At 45.8% G+C, this 9,905-nt stretch overlaps 1 pseudogene across 1 annotated transcript; it reads left to right on the top strand.

Moving 5' to 3' along the window:
- The first annotated feature begins 9 nt into the window (after positions 1-9).
- Positions 10-1,308, top strand: LOC307069145 (E3 ubiquitin-protein ligase makorin-1-like; annotated as a pseudogene). The gene has a single exon. The product of its transcript is annotated as an E3 ubiquitin-protein ligase makorin-1-like (transcript).
- Positions 1,309-9,905: the final 8,597 nt, after the last annotated feature.

The following is a 9,905-nucleotide window of genomic DNA, read 5'->3' as shown; positions in this document are numbered from 1 at the left end:
GGAGACGGCAGCAGCGGCGGCTGGACTAAACAGGTCACCTGCAGGTATTTCATGCATGGGGTTTGTAAGGAAGGAGATAACTGTCGATACTCACATGACCTCTCTGACAGTCCATATGATGTAGTGTGCAAGTATTTTCAGCGAGGGTACTGTATTTACGGAGACCACTGCAGATATGAACACAGCAAGCCACTGAAACAGGAAGAAGCAACTGCTACAGATCTAACTGCAAAGTCACCCCTTGCTGCTTCCTCAAGTCTCTCATCAGTAGTTGGACCGATTGTTGAAATGAATATGGGCGAAGCTGAGACAAGAAATTCAAACTTTTCAACTGTAGGAGCGGGTTCAGAAGACTGGGTGAACGCCATTGAGTTTGTCCCTGGGCAGCCCTACTGTGGCCGTACTGCCCCTTCTTCCACTGAAGCACCCCTGCCGGGCTCAGTGACCAAGGAAGAATCAGAGAAGGAGCAGACTGCAGTGGAAACAAAGAAGCAGCTCTGCCCCTATGCTGCAGTGGGAGAGTGCCAATATGGGGAGAACTGTGTGTATCTCCATGGAGACTCGTGTGATATGTGTGGGCTGCAGGTCCTCCATCCAATGGATGCTGCCCAAAGATCACAACATATAAAATCTTGCATCGAGGCCCATGAGAAGGACATGGAGCTCTCGTTTGCCGTACAGCGCAGCCAGGACATGGTGTGTGGGATCTGCATGGAGGTGGTCTACAAAAAAGCCAACCCCAGCGAGCGCTGCTTTGGGATCCTCTCCAACTGCAACCACACCTACTGTCTCAAGTGTATCCACAAGTGAAGGAGTGCTAAGCAATTTGAGAGCGAGATCATAATGTCTTGCCCAGAATGCCGGATCACATCTAACTTTGTCATTCCAAGTGAGTACTGGGTGGAGGAGAAAGAAGAGAAGCAGAAACTCATTCAGAAATACAAGGAGGCAATGAGCAACAAGGCGTGCAGGTATTTTGAGGAAGGATGTGGGAGCTGTCCATTTGGAGGGAACTGTTTTTACAAGCATGCGTACCCTGATGGCTGTAGAGAGGAGCCACAGAGACAGAAAGTGGGAACATCAAGCAGATACCGGGTCCAACGAAGGAACCACTTCTGGGAGCTCACTGAGGAAAGAGAGAACGGCAACCCCTTTGACAACGACGAAGAAGAGGTTGTCACCTTTGAGCTGGGCGAGATGTTGCTTATGCTTTAGGCTGCAGGTGGGGAGGAAGACCTGACGGACTCTGAAGACGAGTGGGACTTGTTTCACGATGAGCTGGAAGATTTTTATGACTTGGATCTATAGCAGCTTTGCGGGGCGTGTGAACTGGTCTGCTGAGCCTCAGACAGCAGCCGTCCCTGCTTGTGGCAGCAGTGCCCGTGGTTCTCTTCTAGGCAGGCCTCTCAACTCCAGGTGCTGTCGTAATAATTTTTACCCAGGGCCTGTCTTCTCGATCCCTCACCTTTCCCCAAGGAGTATGTTGTTTTCTCCGTTTAAAAAGGTTACAAAAATAAATCTTAAAGTTAGTTTTTTGGGGGACATGCATTTAACTGTCAGACAGAGTGTAGGTTTGTTGTGTCATCTGTTTTCAGCCAGATTCACACAGTTCAAGGGTGGCATTTCTGGATTTCCAGTACTCATTTTTGAGGACCCCAGGTTCAAAAGTAACAGCATTGGCCCTGCTTTGGGGTCCAAGAATTGGGGTGATAGGTGAAGGATCTGAACTGTGGCATGTAGCCTTCTGCTATAGACTTAGGCGGATGCTTGAGGATTCCGGTGAATCCTGCACATCTGTGTTTTTATATCTGTTCCCTGCCCTGTAATCCCCACCCTGTGCACTTGTTCTGTGGTTTTGGTCCCTTGTTTAATTGCACACAAGTACTACTGCTGGGTAACCAGAACCAGGTGCGACTGTGTTGAGATTTTTACTGTGTTTAGCCTGATAGGAAAATTGTGAAAGAACACATATAAAGATATAGTGGAATAAAATAAATGCAGAGTTGGAAGTTGACTCACAAGGGCTGATAGACTTGGTACGTGTGAGTGTATAACAAGCTTCTCATCCCTGCATAGATGCAGTGTCTGTAGCCTTAGTGGAAAAACTCAAGTTTAGTGGTTTCAGCCTCGTGTGGCAAATAGATCTTAAAGGACAAAGCGGTATATTGGTAGCTGTTAATAGAGCAGGGCTAGCTCTGTCTATATAAATAGGGAAATGGGCTTAGACATAGAAGTTCAAACTCTCAGGTTATCTCATGTATTAACACAAACTGCGTCTCAGTTACACAATTGTATTTAATGTTTTATGATCTCCTAGACTTTCTAGTCCAGGCACTTTTTGACAAACCTTTGTCCTCATTTGAGGGGTTTTGTTGTTGGGTTTCTCTGTTCGTTTTTGTGGGTATTTGCCTCATTCCAGCCCTGAGCTTTGCAGCTAGACAGGTGTGATTGAAAACTATGTTCTAACGCATTTCCTGTAGTGGAGTAATTGGTTTGCAGTAGTAAGTCATGCTTTTCCACTAAAAGGGGACGGAGAGGTGGTAATCCACGAGATAAGCTAAAGATAAATTGTTAGAAGAATTCCTTGATTAGAAATTATAAATATGCGTTTTGTTGCTCTATTTCCTGAAAATAAATTGGAGATGCCCCTGATTTGTCCATCTACTGCTTTGATTCCTTGGATACCACTCATTCTTTCACGTTAAGAAAAAACAAGTAATTGTTGCAGAGGTCTCTGTATTTTGCAGCTGCCCTTTTGTAAGACGCACTTTTCCCAAATAAAACAATTTTAAAAAACCCATTAAAAAAAAGCTTTTGCACAGCAAAGGAAAACATGAAAAAGATGAAAAGACAACCCTGAGAATAGGAGAAAATATTTTCAAATGAAGAAAATGACAAAGGATTAATCTCCAAAATTTACAAGAAGCTCATGTACCTCAATATCACAAAAACAAACAACCCAATCCAAAAATGGGCAGAAGACCTAAATAGACATTTCTCCAAAGAAGATATACAGATTGCCAACAAACACATGAAAGGATGCTGAACATCACTAATCACTAGAGAAATGCAAATCAAAACTACAGTGAGGTATCACCTCACAGCAGTCAGAATGGCAATCATCAAAAAATCTACAAACAATAAATGCTGGAGAGGCATTTACTGGAGAAAAGGGAATGCTCTTGCACTATTGGTGGGAATGTAAATTGATATAGCAACTAGGGAGAACAGAATGGAGGTTCCTTAAAAAACTAAAAATAGAAGTACCATACTACCCAGCAATCCAACTACTGGGCATTTACCCTAAGAAAACCATAATTCAAAAAGAGTTATGTACAACAATGTTCATTGCAGCTCTATTTACAATAGCCAGGCCATGGACGCAACCTAAGTGTCCATCGACAGACGAATGGATAAAGAAGATCTGGCACATATATAAAATGGAATATTACTCGCCATAAAAAGAAGAAAAACTGAGTTATTTGTAGTGACGTGGATGGACTTAGAGTCAGTCCTACACACTGAAGTAAGTCAGAAAGAAAAAAACAAATACCGTATGCTAACAGAGATATATGGAATATACAGAAAAACAGTTTATGAAGAACCTAGGGGCAGGACAGGATTAAGAACACAGACGTAGAGGGCTTCCCTGGTGGCGCAGTGGTTGAGAGTCCGCCTGCCGATGCAGGGGACACGGGTTTGTGCCTCGGTCCGGGAGGATCCCACATGCCGCGGAGTGGCTGGGCCCGTGAGCCATGGCCGCTGAGCCTGCGCATCAGGAGCCTGTGCTCTGCAATGGGAGAGGCCACAGCAGTGAGAGGCCCGCATACTGCCAAAAAAAAAAAGAGAACACAGAGTAGAGAAAGTACTTGAGGACATGGGGAGGGGAAGGGTAAGCTGGACGAAGTGAGAGAGTGGCATGGACATATATACATTACCAAATGTAACATCGATAGCTACTGTGAAGCAGCCACATAGCACATGGAGATAAGCTCAGTGCTTTGTGACCACCTAAAGGTGTGGGATATGGAGGGTGGGAGGGAGATGCAAGAGGGAGAGGATATGGTGATATGTGTGTATGTATAGCTGATTCATTTTGTTATACAGCAGAAACTAACACACCATTGTAAAGCAATTATACTCCAATAAATGTGTAAAAGGAAAAAAAAAGCCCAGAGATAACCCTACACACCTATGATCAACTAATCTATGACAAAGGAGGCAAGAATGTACAATGGAGAAAAGTCAGTCTCTTCAATCAGTGGTGCTGGGAAAAATGGACAGCTACACGTAAAAGAATGAAATTAGAACACTCCCTAACACCATACACAAAAATAAATTCAAAAGGGATTAGAGACCTTAACGTAAGACCGGACAGTATAAAACTCCTAGAGGAAAACATAGGAAGAATACTCTGACATAAATCACAGCAAGATCTTTTTTGATCCACCTCCTAGAGTAATGCAATAAAAAAGAAAACTAAACAAATGGGACCTAATGAAATGTAAAACATTTTGCAAAGCAAACTACAAACAAGATACAAAGACAACCCTCAGAATGGCAGAAAATATTTGCAAATGACTCAATGGACAAAGGTTTAATCTCCAATATATATAAACAGCTCATGCAGCTTAATATTAAAAAAACAATCAACCAAATATAAAAATGGGTAGAAGATCTAAATAGACATTTCTTCAAAGAAGACACAGAGATGGCCAAGACGCACATAAAAAGCTGCTCAACATCACTAATTACTAGAGTAATGCAAATCAAATCTACAATGAGGTATCACCTCACACCTGTTAGAAAGGGCATCATCAGAAAATCTACAAACAGCAAATGCTGGGGAGGGCGTGGACAATTGGAACCTTCTTCCACTACTGGTGGGAATGTAAATTGATACAGTCACTATGGAGAACAGTATGGAGGTTCCTTAAAAAACTAAAAATAGAATTACCATATATTCCAGCAATCCCACTTCTGGGCATATACCCAGAGAAAACCATAAATCAAAAAGGCACATTCACCACAATGTTCATTGCAGCACTATTTACAATAGCCAGGTAATGGAAGCAACCTAAATGCCCACAGACAGACGAATGGATAAAGATGTGTACATATATAAAATGGAATATTACTCAGCCATAAAAAGGAATGAAACTGGGTCATTTGTAGAGACGTCGATGGAACTAGAGACTGTCATACAGAGTGAAGTAAGTCAGAAAGAGAAAAACAAATATTGTATATTAATGCATATATGTGGAACCTAGAGAAATGGTACAGATGAACTGGTTTGCAGGGCAGATATAGAGACACAGAGGTAGAGAACAAACGTATGGAAAGCCATGGGGTGGTGGTTGTAGGATGAGTTGGGAGATTGGGATTGACCTGTATACATGTATATGTATAAAACAGATAACTAATAATAGCGTGCTGTATTAAAAAAAATAAATGAAATTAAATTTAATTTTTTTTAAAATAAATAAAATTTTAAAATAAAACAGAAGAAAGTTTTTCCCTTCACACAGATGTATTTTTATGAATGAATTATTTCCAAGCTTATATCTATAAATACATAAAAGAGGAATAAGATCTACCTTGAACCAAAAAAGAAAGAAAGAAAAAAAAACAGAACCCACCAGTTATACAGAGGAAAACCCTATCATGGCACTTGCTCTAGTGGTAAGCAATTCTGAAGTTGGTCAGAGGTGGGGAATCATCTCCCATGCAGCCAGCAGCCCCCCCACAAGGAGCGTCCTCATTGCAAAGCTAGGGGATCGTGCCAAGGTGTCTGTGAGTAAATGTGAGCTGAGCCCCAGGTCAGCTGCTGCTGAACTGTTCCCACCCTTCCCAGGTAAAACACCTGAATATGAACAAGGACTTGAAAGCCTAGAGGAAGGGCCGTGGAGCCACACCAGCGACAGCACGCAAGCCGACTTGGTGCCTGCAGGCCAGCCAGGATGGTCCTGGCCCTGGGCGCTCTTCTGGAAGCTTTCCATTTCCTTGCCTGAGATACCCCTCGTGTCCCAGCCCCCACTGCTTTTTTCCTTCCTCACCTCTGCCCGAGGAGAAATACCAGCGGCAGGTATGGGTGACACATCCTCTTCTTTAGCAGGTGGCAGCCTGGCAACTCCTGCAGAAATTCCAGCAGAGCCCCACTCACACTGGGCCACCCACAAAGCCACGGCCCCTCACTCCCTCCCACCAGCACAGCCCCGACACTGCTGACGGGACAGAGAATATGGCGTCAGGCACAGCTGCAGGGGTTCTTGCTGCCTGGAGCCGTGTTTATATTAACCTTAAACCAGGCACACCTGGGGAGGGCTGGTTGGCAGCGTCAGGCTACCCAGGTCAGCCAATCCTCACCCCTCAGGGGCTCACATTGCAGAAAATGGACCTCGCTGAACTGGGAGGGTTCAAGGAACAGGTGTGGGCTCTTGAGAGTCAGGAAAGACAAGGGTCTGCAGCTCTGGCTTGTTTTCTAATCATTTTATCTGGCCCATGAGTGGGAGACAACTTCAAGAAGTCCCTCTCCTAATGAGAGGAACCCAGGAGTCAGGGAGAGGAGGGGTGATGGGTGGAGACAGAGGCCTGGTGCCACGGCTGCAGTGGAAGTCTCTGGGAGATCAGGCAGAGGGAGGCCACACAGAGTGATGCCCAGGGTCACAGGCCTGTCGGAGCTGTTGTTTGTTAGTTCAGGTCCTGCTCTGAGGTGCTCTGTGTCAGCTGTGAGTGACAGGTGAGCTGGGAGTTCTCTGCAATGAGGGCTATGTGCACGGTTCCTGTGTGCCCAGCCCTACCAGGGTACCTGCCCAGGGGAGCTCCGTATTGTGGGAGGGACCTGACCACGAGAGCCCCATGGGCTGCTGGGTAGTTGCACAGGTGAGCTCCATAATCTGGGAGTGGCCTGACCACGAGAGCCCCTTGGGCTGCTGGGGTCCTGCTCAGGTAAGCCCCATATCCTGGGAGGGGCCTGACCACGAGAGCCCCATGGGCTGCTGGGGAACTGCCCAGGTGAAGTCCATATCCTGGGAGGGGCATGACGACAATAACTCCATGGGCTGCGGGTGTCCTGCCGAGGTGATCTCCATATCCTGGGATTGCCCTGACCACGAGAGCCCCGTGAGCTGCTGGGGACCTGGTAAAGGATATCAGGACAGTCAGTGAAGCCACTGAGGATATACATCCAGTAGTTCCTAATTCCTACAACCTGCTGGTCATTCTACCATCTACCAGGATATGGTATTCTGTATTAGACTTCAATGACGCCTTCTTCTGTATTTCATTAGTCCCAGAGTCACAAGAAATTTTGGCTTGTGAGTGGCAGGACTCAACATACAACAAAAATATATAGTGCTGGGCCGTCCTACCGCAAGGGTTCAAAAATTCCCACACCATCTTTGGGGAAACATTAGCTAAAGAACTAAAAGTTCTACCTCTGGAAAAGGGAACCCTCCTTCAATATGCAGACGACATTCTGATCACCAGCCCAACTAAGGAGGCCTCTGAACTACCTAGCCAATAAAGAATAGAAGGTGTCCAATAAAAAGGCTCAAATATCACAGACTAAGTTGACCTGCCTGGGCTTCATTCTCACAGAAGGTCAGAGAAGCCCATCCCAGGAAAGGGAAGAAGCCATTTGCAGCCTTACCCCTTCTAAAACTAGAAGACAACTTAGGGGTTCCTGTGGAGGCCGGGGTTTGCTGCATCTGGATCCGTAACTACAGTCTAATAGCTGGGCCTCTATATGAAACACTGACATGAAAAGATGATGATCCTTTTGAATAGAATCCAGAAACAGCCTTTCAAGAATGGGAAGAGCAGTCAATTCAGACCCTTGCCCTGGAACTCCCTAATTAAGCTAAACCCTTTGACCTTTACATACCTGGTCAAAGGCGAATCGGTCTTGCAGTATTAGTGCAAAAACTGGGACCACTTGAAATGGAAAAACACAAGAATGCCCTCCAGGGAGGATAAACTACGGTCACAAAGGGCTTGGCCCGCCACCCCATCCGGCCAGGATACTGGGGGTATCTAAAATCTTGGAAATCAGCATCCCGCAAGGCCAGCTCCCTCCTAAGGGAAAACGACCCCACGTGGTGATCCTAACCACCCACCATGCCCTGAAGTTGCAGGGGTCGCTCCGTGGGTACACAGACCTCGAGAGAGGAGACCCTCCAACGCCAACCTCCAGAGGGACAAACAGGGGCAATGGGACCCCATGACGACTCATGTGACCATCACTTAACCTGGAGTTTCTCTCAGAAAACAACAACAGTGTGCCCCAAAAGAGCAGACTACTTCTTGCAGGACTTACTGCACCCAGAGGCGAGCTAATAAGCTTGGCGGGGGAACCGTATATCACGCTGTCACCATAGAAAAGCCTACAGACACCACAGTGATGGCGGCCAGTAAGACTGGCTGGACTCCTGGCTACTTCAAAAGACCGTTGACTCAGTGGGCATCATGGTCCTGGATCACCACCAACCCTGGACTGTCTGGGAGTTGAGAGGGCAGGGCTCTGACACCTGGTGCTGTTTGTACGTTAATTCAGGGGCCTAACTGAAGAGAGTGCAGACTACTGGTCAGAGCATCTAGGCTGGCAGAAACCATCATCCTAAGGTGGGCAAACAAATGTGGGGCGGGGTAAAACTGGCCCCCCAAACGTCTCTGTGTATCTCTTTCCTGGACCCTTAAAGGTCATTAGAATCTATAACACTTCCAATGCTGGTGCTCAGGCAGACGAGCAGTGAGGCAGGAGGCCTGGGGACAATCAACCTCACCTGGAGGCTGCTGGGGAGAAGTTCTGCCCTCCCCCCTGGTTATGAGGCCTCTCAACTCAGCACCAAGCAGTTACAAAAGAAGGGTCTGCACCCTCAGCACCCCAAGAATGAGGAACGGGACAAAAGGTGGAGGAGGGGTTTGTCACCAGCAAAGCCCATTAAAAATTCCTGGGAGATAAAAATAGAATCTGGGCAATAAAATAAAGTCTAACCTTTTTTTCCTTTGTGCTTTGTCTAATTTCACGTGCTCCTAGTGTTCCACATGCAGAGGTCCCACACCAGGGACTTCAGAGCCGATTTCCTAGTGCAGAGTGGCTGGGTCGACACGTCAGCTTGCGGGGCCCCATCCAGACTCTGCGACATAGAGCCTGAGCTGCAGCCAACCCGGCCCTCGAGAGTTCCGTGCCCTCCCTCCCGCTGATGCTGCCGGGATCCCTACACAGCAGCCCCGCCAAAGCCTGAGGGGGAGCGCACGCTCTCACCTCTCCATTCTCTGAACAAAATATAAAGTTTCCTTTGCTTCTGAACCAAACTCAGTCTCGGTCTGTTGGCTCCAATGACACTGGTCAGGGGGACCCTTGTTGGGGCCCACTCTGGAGGGTCAGTAACAGAAATTGAGAACATTGTAACTTCAATGAACAGATGTGTGAGCCAAACTGTAATTAACATAGAACAGTGTATAAGCCTCGGGTAAAATAAGATGTTTCTAAGACTTCCATTTGATATTTCCATCACTTTATTATAAGCAAGTTCAGTGAAGACGTTTGTCTTATTTGTCAGGTCAACATTAGAGAAATGAAGTGATTTCTTTCCAAGGATGTACATCTAATAATCTTGGCTGAAGCTTCAGTCTTGGTTTGAATGCTTTTCCATTGAAAATGATACCTCTCTTTCAGTTCCCCCATTTCTCAGAAGTATAAAATCTTATAATTTATTATTACCAAAGGGGAATGGTCAGAGCAGGGATAAATTAACAGGTTGGGATTAACACATACACACTGCTATGTATAAAATAGATCATCAACAAGGAACCACTGTATAGCACAGGGAACTACACTGAATATTTTGCAATAACCTATAAGGGGAAATAATCTGAAAAAGAGTAGATATTTTTATCGACAT

The sequence above is a fragment of the Hyperoodon ampullatus genome, assembly GCF_949752795.1.
Source record: "Hyperoodon ampullatus genome assembly, chromosome: X".
Classification (NCBI taxonomy): domain Eukaryota; kingdom Metazoa; phylum Chordata; class Mammalia; order Artiodactyla; family Ziphiidae; genus Hyperoodon; species Hyperoodon ampullatus.
The sequence above is the reverse complement of the archived record's forward strand: the minus strand, read 5'-3'. Positions and strand labels throughout refer to the sequence as shown.